The 19,348-nt window shown below is 44.5% G+C and overlaps 1 long non-coding RNA gene across 1 annotated transcript; it reads right to left on the bottom strand.

Annotated features, from left to right (window-relative positions):
- Positions 1–434: 434 nt before the first annotated feature.
- On the bottom strand, positions 435–15,995 carry LOC109285695 (uncharacterized). Its single transcript, XR_002093519.2, has 4 exons — positions 15,103–15,995; positions 13,729–14,642; positions 8,976–9,086; positions 435–721 (listed from the first exon to the last, which is right to left on the bottom strand). It is a non-coding gene; the product is annotated as an uncharacterized LOC109285695 (long non-coding RNA).
- Positions 15,996–19,348: the final 3,353 nt, after the last annotated feature.

Genomic DNA, 19,348 nt, shown 5'->3' with positions numbered 1-19,348 from the left:
GTCTGGGCCTCCCGACAGCTTGGAGCCTGCTGGCAGTTTGTTCACGCCCAGCCATGGCAGAGGTGGGCAGGCTCTGTGGAAGGGACAAAAAAAAAAAAAAAAAAAAAAAGGCCCCTTGCCACTCTTTTTTTTTCCCCCCTCAGCGCAGCCTACCCACGTGAGCTGCTGCCGGGCTGAGCAGCCCCTGACCTGCCTGGGGCCTCCTGGGTGAGGTGCTAGCTGTGTGGGTGCTGCCCCAGCTCACAGGCAGTACCTGCCAGATCCAACTCTTCCCCCAGCCTGTGTTCTGAAAGTTGGCTGGGCGCTGCTTCCTGTAGGCTCGGGGAAGAATTGGATCCAGCAGGTGCTGCCTGTGAGGCAGGGCAGCACCCTCACAGCTAGCCCCAAAGGGGAGCATGAGACTATCCTGAAAGAAGTCCTGGAGAAAGCACGTCTGAAAGGAGTAAAGTTTTTAATAAGGACAAAATACAGTTTTTAGTCTACAGATATGGGCCATATCTTCTCAAAAGATGGTGTCAAACCAGACGATGACAAAGTGGAAGCCATCAACAGGATGCCCCCTCCAACACACAAAGAAGGCCTTTGGAGACTCCTCGGAAACATTCAGTACTTAGCACAATACGTTCCACATGAGTCGAGCCTGATGGCCCCATTGAGAGCGCTTCTCAGGAATGACGTTATCTGGCGATGAGGACCCGAGCATCAGGCAGCCCTGGATAAGCTGAAGCAAACCACACGCGCAGGGCATCAGGGGGAGAGACTGGGTCGTCCCACTGCTGGCCCCTTAAAGGTACATTCCATATACCACAGGCAGGACCGGGCCCTCCCACAGCTCAGGGGCCACTCATCCCAGCAGCAGCTTGTAGAGGCAGGCTGTGCTAAGAGGGGGGCTGGAAGTGAGGGAAGCGTCAAGGGGCCTAATCCTCTTCCCCCCTCCTCCCCCACCCACAGAGCCTGATTGCCTCCCCTGTGGCTGGGGGGCGAGCTGCTGGTGGGTCCTGAGCTGCAGAGGGGCTGGGACCTTCCCTCCACAGTGGCAGCATCCCCCAGGCAGCCCCCACCCCCTAGCAGCCTACCCAGGCAACCCCAGGGGCACCGCCACTGTGGAGGAAAGGACTGGGGCTTCCCACAGCTCAGGGGCTGCTTGGTCCACCAGCAGCTTGCCTCCCGGCTGCAGGAGAGGTGGGCAGGTTCTGCAGGGAAAGAAAAAAATGAAAGGATCAGACCAGTCACTATAATGGTGACAGAAGCACCTAAACTGAAATGGTGGGTTTTTAATCATCACAATTAAAAACCCATTGTTTCAATTTAGGGGGATGAGCCCCCGTCATGTGTACAAGTGGCCTCTGTCAACAGAGATGTGAAGACAGGGGTGAGCTTATCTTGTTGCATGTATTCTTTATTTTATTTCTAATCCTTAAGAAACCAGACATTTTTGTGGATACTATGTGTTCACATGCGGAGCCAAATTTTCCACTAATGTAAATCAGCAGCACTTCACTGACTTTTTAAAATGGAGACATGGTGATTGATACCAATTTGAAGTTCTGGTCTACAGTCTTTTAAAACAATGATTTAAAGTAAATCTTGGTAAGTTCATATTTCTCAGTAGGATTTCTCCATGACTTTAGATGCAATTGGATCTAGGTTTTACATCTCATCTGAGTCAAGTGGAAGTTAAATCCAAGTATTTTTCACTTGGAAAAAATATATACATAGGCTCTTTATTCTTTTCTGATTATTTTAATCACATAGCTGTACAAAAGCCAGAGCGTTTCTTTCAGTTTTCTATAACGACTTTTGGCTGCTAACTCAGAGATTTTGGAAGCATAAATCAAAGTCAGCTTGCTATTGTTTCATTACTCGTGAAAATAAAACAATCAGTGCTTTATAAGTGTTCTTTGTTACTGAAATCCATAACCTCTTTTAATTTTATAATAAACTCATTTTCAGTATTTTTATATCAAACAGAGAAGATTCAGTTTTTCCTTTCTCATTTCTTCTTCCTTGAATCTCTTGGTTATTCTGTTATGCTCTTAAATATAGGGGTTTTTGTTCTTTTTTTAAGGAAACTAAAGAGTGGCCTTTGATAGGCCCCTGGTAGGAGTTCTTCAGAGAAGGAAGGAATAGTTTTTCTTTGGCATCTGGAATTGCTGATAAGTGTTTGGATTTGGAAGGAAATGTTACTATTCAGTATACTTATTATAGTTCAGGAAAGGGGTGATTTAATACTGTTAGCAACTCTGTACAAAACTAACAGTAATCACCTTAGACCAAGTTCTATACTCATTTTTCAGGCAAAAAAAATCATATGCTTGAGTAAAAATAGAAAGGGTTATGTAATTAGCCAGACAGCATCTCTCAAGGTACAGTGCATGTAAAAACAAAGAACTAATTTGAACGGGAATATTTGAACACTTGTGGTGCATGGGCCAAGTCCCAGAGTCCCACCTATGTGGTCCCCATCTTCCTCCCCTTCTTGAAAGAGGACCTGGGCAACTATAGGCCAGTTAGTCTCACCTCCATCCTTGGCAAAGTCTTTGAAAAAATTATCAAGGCTCACATTTGCGAGAGACCGGCAGGACAAATTATGCTGAGGGGAAACCAGCACGGGTTCGTAGCAGGCAGATCATGCCTGACTAATCTAGTCTCTTTCTATGACCAGGTTACGAAACGCCTGGACACAGGAGGAGGGGTGGATGTCGTATACTTAGACTTCAGGAAGGGATACGGTATCCCACCCCATACTGGTGAACAAGTTAAGAGGCTGTGACTTGGATGACTACACAGTCCGGTGGGTGGCGAATTGGCTAGAGAGTCGCACCCAGAGAGTCGTGGTGGATGGGTCAGCTTCGACCTGGAAGGGGTGTGGGCAGTGGGGTCCCACAGGGCTCGGTCCTTGGACCGATACTCTTCAATGTCTTCATCAGCGACTTGGACAAGGGAGTGAGGTGTACTCTGTCCAAGTTTGTGGATGACACAAAACTGTGGGGAGAAGTGGACACGCTGGAGGGCAGGGAACAGCTGCAAGCAGACCTGGATAGGTTGGACAAATGGGCAGAAAACAACAGAATGCAGTTCAACAAGGAGAAATGCAAAGTGCTGTACCTAGGGAGGAAAAATGTCCAGCATATCTACTGCCTAGGAAATGACCTGCTGGGTGGCACAGAAGCGGAAAGGGATCTTGGAGTCCCAGTGGACTCCAAGATGAACATGAGTCGGCAGTGTGATGAAGCCATCAGAAAAGCTGATGGCACTCTATCGTGCATCAGCAGATGCATGATGAATAGATCCAAAGAGGTGATACTTCCCCTCTATCGGGTGCTGGTCAGACTGCAGTTGGAGTACTGCGTGCAATTCTGGGCACCTCGCTTCAAGAGGGATGCGGATAACCTGGAGAGGGTCCAGAGAAGGGCCACTCGTATGGTTAAGGGCTTGCAGGCCAAGCCCTATGAGGACAGACTAGAGAACCTGGACCTTTTCAGCCTCCGCAAGAGAAGGTTGAGAGGCGACCTTGTGGCTGCCTATAAAGTTCATCACAGGGACACAGAAGGGAATTGGTGAGGTTTTATTCACCAAGGCGCCCCCGTGGGTTACAAGAAATAATGGCCACAAGGTAGCAGAGAGCAGATTTAGACTGGACATTAGGAAGAACTTCACAGTTAGAGTGGCCAAGGTCTGGAATGGGCTCCCAAGGGAGGTGGTGCTCTCCCCTACCCTGGGGGTCTTCAAGAGGAGGTTGGATATGCAACCAGCACTCTTTCCTGCCTATGCAGGGGATCGGACTCGATGATCTATTGAGGTCCCTTCCGACCCTAACATCTATGAATCTATGAATAATTTTTATTCTACATTTGAGCCTGCCCAAAAAAGAATGTTACTTGAGTGGGAAAGAAGAGAAAATGCTTTTAATTTGTAACTTAAAAGGTCAAACAGGGCATCTCCAGCCACAGCTGGAGAACATAATTCTAAAAATACAAACAAAGTTTAACCCCTGATACACACTTACAATGCTGTCAAAAACGGGATATCTGGCTAATACTAATTTTCTCTAAAATGTCTATGTAACTTAGGAACCTCTGTGCCTTTTTCCAAAGTGACTTGAGAGTCGGTAGGATTTAGCTTCTTAATCAGGCATTTAGGAATATAGAGGACTCAAACTAGCTAAAGAGCTAAGTCACAGGAAAGTGGGACAGAGTTCCTAAGACACTCAGGTACTTCAAGAATTTTACAACAAATCTTAAGGCATGGATTGGGCAGCTTTTACTCTTTATGATGATCCAGTATTCAAATAGCATTGATTCCTGACTCTAGAGGGAACTGCTTTAAAACTCCTCCACTGATCTAAAAGCCTAGATGTAGATTATGATGACCTTATTTAGACAACACTTCAGCACCAATTAAACTTTGTTCTGTCCTCATCCAGGCTGAGGCATAATACTGATGCAGTGAGATACTTTTAAGTTTAGCAATATAAACTTGATAGCTTCAACATTTAATTTTTAATGTTACTGTGTGAGAAATAAGAATGGTACTGCCACAATAGTTATACAATATTTCTCCTGATTCCCAAGATGGGCTTTTGACATCTGACACTTTAGCATTGTCCCAGTATAATATATAAATTTCTCCAAATGTAGATAAATAACCCAATGTTTTTACAACTTTATTTTCTAAATTGATGATTGAGATAAGAATGTTTGGCTCTGGTCCTTGTCTATTTAATCTGCAAAAAATGTTTTTTTCTTAAGGATACCATGAACATGTACTTTGTATTAATAAAGAAAGACATGTTAATCCCTACATTCTGTATCAGAGGTATCATGCCAGTGAGGCACAGCAAGAGGAAATGTCCCTTCTTCCAGTCTTTCTGATATTGGATGCCTGGCAGACAAAACACAGTAAAGCATAATTTCCTAGCATGCTCTCTAGTTGTGATGCTGCAAAGCTTCGAAGGCATATTACAGAGGAGTGTATATATTTGAAAAGAATGTTTACAAATTTTAAAGTAGGGTTGGAGTATTTTTGCAGCTGGGATGTCCCAAGAAATGTGTGAGAAGTAAAGGTTTTTTGGAGGTAACTTTTACTGGAATACTTGGATAATTGGAAGAGATGATAGACAAGTGATTGGGCACACGGTTATTTAAAGATTACTTGAAGAAGGACACCTTAGAGTCATCTACACGTGCAGTTAGTGCAGATGAATAAACTCTGGCACCACTGGAGTTCATTGCTCCTGGGCTCAGCATTTACACATGTACCTGGAAATGCAGCACATTGACCTGGGCTGGCGCAGCCCTGGTTGGCAGGGGAGCCCCAGGGTCAGCCTGCCAACCTGGAGCTGTCCCGCCCCAGCTCGGTGGGCTAGGGAGGGGTTGGCAGGGGCATGAGGGTGCTACAGTGTAGGGCTAACTAGTAGGGAGCCCCCACACTAACACCCGTGTGCCCCAACCAGCTTTGGTCATTGTCTACATGTGTGTTGCAGCGCACTAATAATTCTGCCATAAGCTAGTACTTGTGTCAGGTAATATAGTAACCTACAGTGGAGTTTGTTAGTTTACTCCAGTGTAATAGCACTGCATGTGTAGGCGGTGATGCTTTACTATGGAGCTAATTGGCTAACTCCGCAGTAAAAAATGTATGTGTAGATGCCCCCTTTGGCCACATTCACACACAGTGTGGACATTTGGTTCCCTGGGGACAACTAGCAGTGGCATACCTTGTGCTGCCACTAGTCCCTGGGAAACAGCTGTGCCACATATCCTCTGGCATGTAGCAAGTTACCCCAGGGTTGGTAAGAGAGGCTGAAGCCAGCAAAGGACTGGCCCCAGCAGCTTTACCTGGGGCCCTCCTGAGGCTGCAGCAGTGGAGATTCTGCCTGGCTGGCAACCACAAGCTAGCTCTGGGTAACCTGGTGCGTGCTACCCGTGTGTGTGCCACTCCTCTTCTTTTTCTGTGGATTTTTTTTTTTTGACCCCCTGGATATCCAGGGGTCAAATAAACCCCTCCGTGTTCCTCCCTTGCTTTGTTGAAAACAACTGAATGTATGGTATGTAGTGCCACAGATGTGTTTGTGGCTCAACATACTGCAAGGTTATACTCATCTGGATGCAGCCCTTGTGTGCAAAAACTTGTCTAGCATCTCTCCAAATTGTACAGGTATTGCAGTAAAAGGTATTTCCAAAAACTTTCTTCTTACAAATTTGAAAGGAATAGCTTGAAAATAAGATTTAAGAGTGTTGTTATACTTGCTGATTTCCCCCATGTGCAAAATATGCCCCTCAATGGATGCATGCTCATCTCCTGAGAACTGAAAAAAAAAAAAAAAACAAACCTCTTTGAAACTGCAGTCCCATTCCTGCTGTGCTGGCACCAGCATAAGAGACTGGAAGGCAGTGTAAGAAGGTCTGTTGCTTCCTATATTTGTTTGCACAGCAGTTGGCTTTTGAATCCTAGTCTAGATCTCTTTATAGAGCTAATAGAGTAACTTTTGTGAAACACTTTAAAGACAAATTGCATGCAAAAAGTGTCTAACAGTTCTTCATGTTAGCACAGCTTGTTGCAGAAACCAGGAAGAATCACACTCACACTAGGTGGTGTGTATGTGTAGTTTATAGAATGTTTTAGTACTGATAGAACTATTGTCACTAAGACACTGCTCTAAAAATTAGATTGCCAAATCTAGAGCACATAAATCTTACTTTATGATCGCATACAGAGCAAATATTCATATATGTCTGTACGAGCCACTAAATTATCTGTGTACTTTCAATGTCCTTGGTCATCAAGAATGATGCGGGCGGGAGCTCGGATGGAGTGCTGCCACACAATGCCCCGTGCTGCCGCTGTTCTGTCTTTTCTCACTTTGCCTCTGTTGGTAGGTGGGAACGAGGACACTGCTGCTACGCCAGCACCCTAGTTTGGGGCTGGCCTCCCCCCACCCGCCCTCGTCACTTTGGAACTGGGCTACTTTCCCCTACCGTGCTCTCTCTCCCCATCCCAGATGGCTTTTTGTTTGGGTCTGGTGCTGGCACAGCTTGTAGGGAGCGGGGTGGCTCCCCCACCCTCTGCCTGGTCCTTGGCTCAGCTTCAGAATCATGGTGGCGTGCCCCCATACTTGGAGCACTCTGATCGGCTGTTTCTGTCAGCCAATCAGAGTGTGTATAAAGCATTACAGACAGACAGACGTAGACTTTTATAATATTAGAATAATGTCTGCATGAGCCACTGAATTATCTGTGTACTCTCAATGTCCTTAAAATGTTGTTAGTGGTAAATGGAGTCCATCTGTTCTGACATAAGTCCATTTATGATCTCAGCAAAGCGGTATACTTTAATTTCCTGCAGTTCTTTAATTTAATCCAGTTTCAGTGAAAGAAAGGAGGGTTTTTGTTTTGTTTTGTTTTTAACAATCATTCCATTGCAAGATTTATTTTCTCTTGCAGAGATCAGGCCAATAAATGGGTATTTTGCTTTGATATTTAATTAATAATACTATGCACTTAGAGTTCTGTCCACCAGAAGGATTTAATTTTTTGAATGCTTTTCACATATGTAGTGGTACGTGAATGGGAGAAAGTGGGGGTGGAGCAACATTAAGTGAACTACTTAAGGCTTTCCATAAAAACCTGCGGCAGGGCTGCAAAAAGAACACAGCTCAGTGCCAACTTCAGTAATCAGAGACATAACGGAACAACTGGGTGCCCAGGGCAACAGCAACTTATTCTGGTTGCTGGCTCAAATGCACAGCTTTGACAACAGATGTTATTTTTCTGCCTCCTCTCAGGTCTGGTGCCTGAGGATGCCACCCTGGTCACCCACTTTAACACTTATGCCATTGCCAGAAGTAATTAAGTAGTTAAACCATATAACTACTTTTCATTCCATTTTCTTAATGATATTCTCTCAAATGTCTAAAACTGGATACAGATCTCTTTCCTTGACACTTGGACCCAGTGTCCAAAAAGTCATTTAGCACTCCCAGAAAATTAACTAGTCCTGTTTGCCCAACTAACTCTTTAAGAGCCAAATATTGCTTTTTGGTAAGTAACTTCTTCCTTAGACCACTTATCACTGAGAAGTAATTTAGACAGTACTTCTAAAATCCTGCTTGGTAATATTCAGGTATACTTTTTTTATAAGGTACTATTTAATAGCCCAATATTTGGAGCCTAGGATGTACAAACAGAAAAGAGTCCCTATTGTTGCATTAAAAAAATAATTTTGGATCACTAAGATGTTTTTAATAAGATTGTCTCCTGCACTCTCTCTTCTTCTTTCTCAGAGTTGGCGATAGAATTTCTGCTGCCTTTGGCAAACTAGCATATATCCACTTGTCACTGTCTGAGTGTTATTTCTGACCAATAAATATTTTGAGATGTTTTGTTACTGTGTCCTGCTGAGGGCCTATTTGAGTGAAACACTCAACACTCTGTTGCCCTAATGAACTTTGGCTCAGATTCCTGTATAGTAAAGCCAGGCTTGGTCCGAGCCATTCTGAAGTTGTTTAAAATCTATCTAATAAAGGTGGGAGCACCAAGATAGGATTACCTGAATTACAGGTGTTTGGTAAGTTGACTACTGATAAAAGAGACAAGTCTACATCCTGACCTTTTATCACTTACACCCCAAAACACAAGAATAGGTACTGGAACAAAGGCTTATCTGGATACCTACAAGGGTGCAATATTCTCATCTGTTTCCCCTGGGGAGACTTGAGGAGGAGGAGTGGCACAGAGCCTGGTAGTGGGTCTTGAATTTGCCGAGTTCTTCAATTTTCCCTCCAGTCGATATCTCATATTTATACATAGCTTTCTCTAACAAACATTCTCAGATTTATTTAAATGTCTTTGTTTCACTAAAACTTTAGGAATCAGAGTGCACAAGTTTTACTATGGTCTTGGAAACTCTTAATTAGATAGAATTTATATCCTTATGAAAATTATAATATTGGGGAGGGAAGGATTTCTTATTACCTTGTTTCACTGTCTTGGAACGTTGCTTGGCACCATCCTGTTTTCTTTGCACCTGTTTTATAGTCCTTTATTATGTTTTGTGATGAGGTTGCTTTTGTTTTTATAACTCATCTAAGAAAGACATAAGTGTATTAATTACAGCAAAACTATAATACAGTTGGGTTACAACAATCATTGCTATTAACATTTTTTTTGCTAAAGCTATGATGCACTCAGTTTGAAGGATCTATTTTAAGTCTTTTTTTGTATAATGTGTCTTCTCAGGCCTTGCATTCTATTTAATTTTGACAACCAGCTAAACCAGTGGTAGATCAATTTTTTCTTTACTTTGAATAGGCTAGCTGTAATGTCCACAAAAAAATGCACTCTGTGGCCACTCAAACAGGCTTTGAGGCCATTGTCTTTAGACATACTTCTTCAGTTTGTCCTTTGCCCTTTGAAAATGACCAAAGAATAGCAATAACAGTTAGCCCTGGCTTGACATTTGAGTAAGAACCGTGCAGATGCACATGTACTCCTTTGACTAATGAAATGGAAAAGCAGATCAACAGAAAAAACAATCCTTCATTTTTGGGTATCTCCTGGATGCAAGAATGAATAGTTTATAGATAATTGCACCTTTTTACCCCTCTTCCTCTTTAGTCACACAGGGTTATTGAATTACAGTTAGTGAGGAAACGTGACTTGAAGCGTTATCAATATATTGGTGATCCTCAGAAATTCTCAGTTCTTTGTCTGACCCAGAGTGCAGTTTCTCAAGTGTGTGTGGTACAAACTGTGCTCAAAAACTTGCAAAGAAGAATTTTTTCCAACTATTTGAGTTGGTCTAATAAAAGATACCAGATTTACCCAAAAAACCTTGTCTGTCTATGGACTTGTGGTGCAGTTCGTATTGTAAGCATTTGCTTTGCTTTACAAGTGTTGCCCTGTGGGGTCAGGCCAACTCTCAGAATCTCAATATTGCGCTGTTAGACAGGAGGGTGTGACACAATTGCACATATACAAACACACAAATCAATTAGGTGTACACACACACACACACACACACACACGCACACACACACACACGCACACTCTACCAATTCAAGCACATACACTATACACCCCAAAAGTTAGACAAAAATCAATTGTCCATACCCGCACACTCAGTACACATACACAGATCACTAATTTGTATATCATGCATACAATGAGAGAGAGAGAGAGAGAGAGACGTACACACACACACACACACACACACACACACACACACACACACACACACACACACACACACACACAACCCACCTACACATACACACAGGTAAGCTCCTAACTTAAAGTGTAGGGAGTAAAAGTTGCCAGAACCAGGATTAGAACCAGTGGACTAGAGAGAAGCTGGCTGAGGAACTGAGGCTTGGGTTTACTTAAGATCAAGTGGCCCCAGGGTTACTCGAGGTCACTGGTGCAAGGGAAAGAAAGAAAAAAAAAGCCTGGTGGCAAGGAGGAGACAGCCAAGAAAGAGAGAGACAGAAATTTGGGAGCTTGGGGCTGAAAACTGAGGCAGACAGCTGAGATATTGGTGGGGGGCAGATAAGTGGTGGCAAGGAGGAGACAGCTAGGAAAGAAACTGAGGCAGAAACCTGGTTGCTCAGGGGAAAAGGCAGTGGGGTTAAAACAGTGGCAAAGAAATGGGGTTTGGAGGTAGAGAGGAGCTCAGGACAGGTGTTGGAGGTGGCAGTGAGCCAGAAGCAGGAGAGGGAGAAATGAGACACAAGTTAGAGGGGCGAGGAGCAGAGATTGGAGCAGGGCCAAACCATAATAAAGCAAAACCCAACTTAAGGGTCCAAATAACAGTTTTATTAAATGGACAACACACACGCGTGCACACACTCACTCTCTCTCACAATAGCAGCAGGAGAAAGGGACTCAGTAGAAGGGTTGAAGTCCAGGTGGGAGAGAAGCAGAGTCCAAGTCTTTGGTTGAAGAGAGGGTGAGGGGTGATAGCTACCTATCCAGGCTGGAAAGGGGTCTTTGTCCAGTAGGTGTTGTCCAGAGGGGGGTCACCAGCAGGGCCTCTGGGTGGATAGGTGATGTGGCATGGTGCTGGTCCAGATGGAGAGGGCATCCCAAGGAGTCAGTCTTCACTACCACTTTTATGGGTTAAACTACCTCTGATCTCCTATGAGGAGGGCCTGTCCAGGCAAGGTCAGTCCTGTTCCAGAGGGTCCCAAGTGTTCTTACTGAGCACGTGTAGCCTGGCACAATGGTGGGTTGCCTCATCTTTTGTTTCTTAAATGCTGGGGGTAGTTTCAAGGGCTGGGTCATTGGTCCAGGTATTGGTGTTGATGGTTTGGTCATTCAGAGTGAGCTATTTTTAGACTTAACTGCCATTGTCTCTCAAGCACCCTCATCCATCCCCGTTCATTCAGGAACCAAGTTACGTAGGAGGGGTATATGCGAGTCATACGTTACACAACCGGGCATGGGGATAAGATGGGGGCTTGACATTACAAGATGGAAACTTGATATGACTTAGGTTAACTTGCATATCTAGGCCTAAAACAGTAATCACACAATATAAAAGCAGTAAAAAAAAAATCAATACAAACAAAATAATTATCACTTATAAAACAGTGGATATCTATATCAAAATAGCAGGGCACTTACTTGCAAAGAAGGGAGAGAAAAATAAAATTTACTTCCTAAAATAAAATGTTAAAGCTTATCCTACATCTTAGCTTACTTATACTTATCTAAAGGGAATAGAGAGGGAGAGAAAAAGTCAGAAATGGTTGGGGAAGAGGAGGGAATGCATTTTTAAATTTAAAAAAAAAAAAAAAAAAAAAGAAAAACAGGGGGTTTTGCTACAGAATCAGCTGGGAGTCTATTGCATAGTAAGAATAAGGACTATTTTTCCCCCTTCTACATCTGGATAGCAGATTGTGGACCTTTTTCTTAGATGTTGACAGGCGTAGATCCAGGGGGGTGAAGTGGTGCAGTTGCACCCCCCTTCGACTCCTGCTTTACCCAAAGTTTAAAACCAACTCTGACAGTGGCAGCAACATTTCTATTCAGACACCTCTGAGGGAGTCAATTGACTCCAACAGCTCATTATAATCGACCTGATTCTTTCTAAACTTTTCATTCCCCAGGTGTTAAAGACCCTCTCTCCTTGAATGGTCTTGATGTTTCACTAATCAAGCCAGCCTTTCTTCTGCAGTGCTGCTCTGTTAGCTGCTCCTGGTAATGTAGTTTGTATTTCATAGCCCTGCAAGACCTGTTTTTAATGCTAGATAAAAACATAAACTTAAGTATGGAAATCATTTTTCATACCTGAATACAGTGCCAAGATGCACTGAAGCACTGAATACACTGCCAAGTTGCTTAAGAAGGCTACATTTTGTTTTATGAATCTGACAAAAAGAGATACACACTTAATTCTAATGACTAATTATTGAATTCTAATAACTAATGCAGGAACATATTTTGATTATTTTGCCTAGTTTGTGCTTTATACATAATGTATAATATAACAAATTAATGCACATTGCAATAAAGTTATATTTAGTTTTGCTTCAATCTTAAACTGAATAATATAGCTCTAGGACCCTACCTTATTAGTAAAGCTTCTCATTTCTTCTTAACTGGAGAAAAATGTGTGTTGTATTGCATGTGATGATGAACCACACCATCTGCACCTCTGTTTTCAAAGCTGTTAACCTCACTACAGTCATTCATACTTTGTTACTTCAAGATTAGGCAGGTGTAGAAGATGCCAGGCCACTTGTTAGATATATTTTGTCAAAATCATGTAATATCAGTGCATCACTAGTCTGCATGGCTGCATGTTGTTTTCCAGGTGGAGTACCTTTTCTTTGACTTCAGTGGGCTTTCACTTAGGACATAGATCAATACAGCTATCATTTTATTGATAATAAAACATGGACAATGTGCAAGCAAAAAAATTTAGTAATGGATATTGTTTTAAAAATAAAAACATAAGAATTCTAAGACAAAGTAAAACTTCTATTTTAAAGAAATTTAGACATAGATCCTTTTAAAGGTCAGGAACCACGGCATTGCAAAGGGGCATCCTGAGTTGGACGAGCCTGTCACTTTCACAAATTTCACACTCCTAGAGTATTTTCCTGACTAGGGAAAACAATAACAAAAAAAATAAAGCATATCCTTTGGGATCATCCCTATTCTGCTGTGAAGGCCACCTGCTGGGAGTGTGTGTTAATTTATTAAAAACAACAACAACAAAACAGATATGTTTCTAACATAGAAAGAACATTGAGTTGGCAAGGGACCAAATAAATGATCTAAAAATCTGTTTCCACAGTTCCGCTCCCTACTCCTCTGACTGGAATGTCAGAGATTTTAGAAATCTCTTTGCAAATTTCTTAGGCCAACATTTTCGGTCCTCTCTAATTATTTTACTTGCTCGTTATTTTCTAAGAATCTATGTGCCTTTCTCCAGCTGAAATCAACGGCAACTGTGGATTTTCAATAAATGTGAAAAAAAATTAGACACAAGCTGTGTGTGTACTCAAAAATCGGGGAATGGGTTTGAAAATAACCCATAAAGCCTGTATTTTATAGGTCTGATTCTGGAAGTTGCTAAGGCTGGAACAGGATTGGTCCTTTGTTTCTCCATCTGTAAAATGGGGCAAATTATCCTCCGAACTCTTAAAGGTATTGTGACTCTTAATTTATTTCTGTTTGTAAAAATGCCTTGAAATCATCAGATGGAAAGGGCAAAACCTACCTCTAGTTTCTGTGATCTTGAAGCATTCAGCTTTCTGAGCTAGCTGTGTTCCTCAGTAACAGAGGAGTTTTTGAGAACAGACAGTTGATGAGGTTATATATCCTTCTGTCAGCATGAAAAGGAACATATCCGACAGAAACAGGAGAGCCAGGTTGAAAAGGTTGGTAGATAAAGAAGCCTTTGTTTAATGTACCCCAGCCAGGGGGGCTGCAGGGAAACAAAGGGAGAGGATGCAATTAAGTAGCATAATGCAGAAGTCAAGCCTGTAGCTTGATTAATTTGTAGAAAAGGTGCAATGGTAATCATGAAAAAGCAAGATGCAGGAAGGTAGGGGTGCAAAATAATACTGACTATTCCATGGGTGGCTATGATGAAATTGTATGTAGTGCTAACCTCCTGTAACCCTACCTCAGAAAAGATATACAATAGAACAAAAGGGGTTTTGGAGATGATGAGAGTAATTAGTAGCAATGAGATAAGATGTTGATCTAAAGTTTCTGAAAAGTATTGGATGACCCTAGTATAGAGAAACTATACTATAAAGCAGTGTTTCCCCATCTTTTCCAGCCCAAGGCACACTTACATTAATAAAACTTTTCCCTGGCACACCTTCCATGTTAAAGCATGAGCTCACTTTAGCTCATTTGCCACAGCAAAATTGCACAGCACAGCTGTTCAGAGGCTTGTGACCTACACATCCCCCACCACCAACACATGCACAGTAGATAAATTTCCTTCTGCTTTGCTGGTTCTCCTTCTCCCCCACAGCCAACACATGTGCCAGTCTTCTGTGAATAGCTCATCAATGCGGCTTACTTGTTCACACCAGGCAGTGGAGAACTTTCTTCTCATTATTCCAAAATTCTTGCGGCACGCGGGGGAGCGTGCTGCAACACACTGGTTGAAAAGCACTGCTGTAAAGATATGTGAAAACAATGAATGGTAAGGACAGGTGATGTATTGTCCCTATTTGTACTCGTTTACTACAGGAACCAAGGATCATGCGAGAAACTTAAAACAGATCTTTTCAACCCCCTGCCTCTGGGCTATGCAACTTGCGATGACCAACGATCCAGATCGAGAACCGGGCAAGATTCAGCACAAGAGATGCTGATGGCAGTGGCGACGTGTAGAGGGGGCACGTGCACCCTGAGAGCACTGGTGCACCCCCTGACAGGCTGCACTCCCTGCTTAGGCACTGACTGGTCGCTGGGGGGGCACATGCCTCCCCTGACCAAGGTGGCACCAGTTGCCCATGGCTGGCGGGGACAGTGGAGCATCTACCGTGGTGGTTCCCAACCTTTCTTAGACTCCAGACTGCCCTGGGAAAATGCCGGCTTCCAGTGTTCACTCATTTTGAGTGCGGGAACGTACCGGAGCCATCCTGCCGCCACTGGAAGCACGGCCGGGCACGGTGGCATGGCTGTTAGAAGTCTCTGGGTTGATCCTGTGAAGAGGAGGCACCCTGCGGCACCCCCAAAAGGGCCCTACTCGAGCCCCGCGGGTCTGAAGCGATAGCAGCGGGCAAGGGGGAGCCCTGAGGGTCGGGGCAGGGCCGGACCTCCTGCGGCGGCGAGGACCTGGGCCCCTGGGCTGCCGAGGCCCGTGCCCGCGGGGACCCTGAGCCGGGCGCTGCCGGGGGAGGCCGCGCCGCTAGAGGGCAGGGCGCGCCGGGAGACACCCCGGGCGGGGCGGAGGCGGGAGGGCCCGGCCCCGCCTCAGGTGAGTCGCGGGGGCTGCGGGAGGGTGGACGGGGCGGGACGGGACGGGACGCCTCAGCCGTGTGCGCCCCGGCGCGGCCGCCCCTCGCCCTGCCCCGCAGCCACCTGGAGCCGCGCGCCGCTTCCGCCCGCTGGGGCGAGCGCACCCGGTGGCCCCGACGGCGGCTCTGCCCCCGCTTCCTGCTTCCTGACCCGCTGTCACAGGCAAGTGTCCCGGGCCCGGGCGGGGGGAGGCTGCAGCCGCCGTGGGCGCGGGCCGGGGAAGGGGCAGCGGGTCCGTGAGGCAGACGTGACGCGGCGGTGGAGGGAGGCGGCGGCGGCGGCGGCCCCGCCGGGGATGCCCGCAGCCTCCTGCCTGCTCCTCGGCCACACGTGGGATCCGCCCCGGGGGTGCAGGCGAGGGTGGATTGGTCGGCAGCTGTGTGTCTGGGAAGAGCGTGGGAAACGCAGCTTGGGGAGATACCTCGCCGGTGTCCTGGCTGCGGCGGGAGCGGAGCGGAGCGGAGGCCGGGCTGCCCGCCGCTTTGAGTCTTGGGCGCGGCGCCAGCACACACTTCCTGCGCCTCGCGGGCGGGCGGGCGTAGGGGCCCGAGGGAGCGGGGGCAGCGCTGCAGTCGCGCAGAGATTGGGGTCTCGCGAAATGTTTGTTCGCTGAAGGCAGGACGGGCTCCCAGGGGCTCCATGAGGGGAGATGTCGGTACCAACGTTGACGCGTGCTGCAATGAGCCACCCAAACATCTGGCCGCGTCCAGCCGTATTATGGTCTGTTCATCTGGATTTGGGGAGAGCTGGCGAAGTTCAGGGATTGATGACTTTCCTCCCCACTTTATTTAGGAAGGTCGAATGAATGAAATTGTAACCGGCTGAACATGTCTTTGCCTAGCGTAAGGCACAGTCACAAAGCTGACTCAGGTGCAGTGAAGTGTCTCCTGTCCCTTTTCCTTGTATTTCTACATAATGTGTCTCAATGGCTGAAGGAGTTGTTCAGGAATGGGAGAGAGACACTTGTGAACCTTTTTAAGAAGGCTGTTCAAGTGCTGATAGGCTTAAAGAATTAGAAGTCTGTGATTCACTTCTAATGGGGGGGGGAGATTTAGGGTACAGACTCATCACATATGATGACTTTATTTCAATAGCAGGATAAAAGTGTTTCAGAGTGTTTGCCCTGGCAATCAAGCTCCATTCTTGGATGTTTTATTTAAAATACATCAAGTAAAACATTTTGCAGAGGCAGATTGTCATATTGTTAACACTAAAGACTGGGATTTCTCCAAAAGCTAATGTTTATTTTGTGGTCCAGGAGATGCTGACGATTGGAAAACACACTTAAAGACTGTTTGTAAATTCAAGTACAATATTCTGTTTCAGTTCACGGAGGAGGAGGGTGCTGTGTTCCAGCCAGATGGATTATTACTTCTTAACTGTATTCCTCTACCACTTATGATTCCTAGTCATGGGAATATGATTCCCCCCATTGTGCTCGGCTGCATGAAAACAGAATAAAATATAGTTTCTGAAAATGCAGCTGCTAATAGGAAGAATTCTCTGTGTGCTACACCCCTAAAAGATACCTTTCAATTATTTTTAGGTCAGATAGTCAAAATACTGTTGTCTGAGCAGTCCTGATCCTTCAAATAATGAAGTTTTTGCATGTGAACTGTTATTTACTCTTTCCATTTCCTTTAATCAGAAGAGAGGACTGGTTTTAGGTTTAGTTCTGAGACCAATACTGACTTTCATTTAAGCTAGGTACAGACATTTGGGGAGGTTACATTGAGTTTAAAGTGGCCTCCTGATTTAAACTTAGTTCATCTGGGTTCCTACCTAACACTTACAGACCTGGTCTCAGTGACTGGCACTTGGCCTAAACCTGTAATTGCACAGAAGTTCTGTGCACACAGACTGGTCTAAAGATTCCACAACCTGGTTTAAGATGAACCTGGATCTACGTAGTATCAAACTTACTTGATTAAGTCAAATCGGTGCATGGAACTTCTGTACACTTTCCCTGCGCAGCCCCAGGACTGGGAAAACCCGGCTGCTGGCCTCAGCCCCCCTACACTTATAGACCTGGCTGCTCTTTTCACCCTCTCCCCTGCACTGGGCTATTTTTCCCCCCCCTGCGCCAGCCCTTTTGCCCCCCATTCCATAAGCTGCTCTGGGTGCAGTCATTTTTATTGGTGTTTGCTGCTGCCAGAGCCAAGCAAGTAAGTCCTGGTGGGAGGGATGGGGGTATAAGTTCACTGAAGGGGGGTACCCCACTCCACCTGTGGGTCATGCCTGCCCTTCCACCCCTCATAGTGCGTGCCTCCCCCTTCATCCCCCAGCAGACCCGCAAGCCCCCCATTAGCTCCCCCCATCCTCACTTACTTGATAACTTACCCTTGACACCTCCGAATGTCTGTACTTAGCCCTGTGGTGTGGTGTACTTTGTTGTGGTTTCTGAAAAGTTTTACATTGGAGTGGTCAAACATTAAAATTGATGTATTCTATCCGTTGCCTCCAGATGTGGAATATTGTATGTTCCAATTATTTTAGAATAGAAAATAAGGAGAATACCGCTGCCTGGCAAGCTAAAAGTTTGTTAATTTTAACTTTTAATGAATATCATTATGTAATTGAAGAAACTTGACAACAGCAATAAAGGTAAAAGGGTTCTTATAAAATATTTAAGAGCAATTATAAAAACTTAATGAAGCTAATGTCTATGGGATTACAAGAAAACAAGGAAGATGCATTAGGGACTGAATTATGGGCATATTCACACCCTGATGGCTTGCAGTAAGTGAAAGAGCAGGTGCTAGTTTAGAGATAATTAGCTAGGTGCTAGACTAGAAGCAGTAGGGCAGTGTCTTCATTCAGTACGTTTGTATAACTGGGAATTGCTTATGCATCAAAAAAGACAACATACCTTGTGGAATTAAGGAAAATCCTAGGGACCCCATCTGCAATCCTATAGGTTCATAGGTTCATTTCTTAGGTTACGTCTTTGAGTCGTGTCTATCTTTGATGATTTTAAGGTCATGGAGGACCATTTTGAGCATCCAGGCTGAATTCCTGCTTAGCACAGGCTAGAGAATTTTACTCAGTGATTTCTGGTTGAGCTACAGCATAGCCTGTTAGAAAGGCATCTGGTTCATTTGGTGTTTGGGAATTACACATTTTAAGACTTATAAAATGTAAGTTGGAATTCACTAAGAACATATGCAGTTTTTATGCTGAAAGACTACTGTGGACCTTTTAAATGAAAATGCTTATCGATTTTTATCTTAGTGATTGCTTTATTGATCATAGGAGTCCAGGTATTTGGCAGTGCACATAGGTAATTTCCAATCAAATGCAGGAGACCCAAGTGTCCTTTCTGATCTCATGCTCTTCTGAATATCCAGGGCTGCGCGTGGTGTGCTGGCTGTCTGACTGATTAAGCTTTTAACAGGTGTGTATGACCAGCCTTACATTCTGACTTATGGGTCTTCTGATGCTCCTCATCCGGTATTGAAAATAGTGTGATAAACATGACACTTGATACAGTTCTTTGTTGACATGGAGAGACTGTAGCAAAGGAGAATAAAGCCATTCATCTCCTTTTGAAAATCCCAGATAGGGATTTTAATTAAGCATAGATTTTTTTATTACTGGTTTTATTATTTAGGGACAGATTTTGATACTCTTAAACAGAGTAGCACTTTACTTCCTGAATAATCTCCCTGACTTCAGTATATCATTCAAGTTGAGTTAATATATACAAATCTGACCCTTAAAGATTCATCCCACTTGAAGTAAAAGATTACTTAAATGAATATGGGGTCCTGGTTGGCTTAAAAAAGATTTGCTTTTCTCCTCATTTCTTGAGAAGGTACAAAATCTTTAAATGCTCAACTACAGTATGGAATTTCATG

The sequence above is a fragment of the Alligator mississippiensis genome, chromosome 10, assembly GCF_030867095.1.
Source record: "Alligator mississippiensis isolate rAllMis1 chromosome 10, rAllMis1, whole genome shotgun sequence".
NCBI classification, from domain to species: domain Eukaryota; kingdom Metazoa; phylum Chordata; order Crocodylia; family Alligatoridae; genus Alligator; species Alligator mississippiensis.
This window is presented reverse-complemented; position numbering and strand designations above follow the sequence as displayed.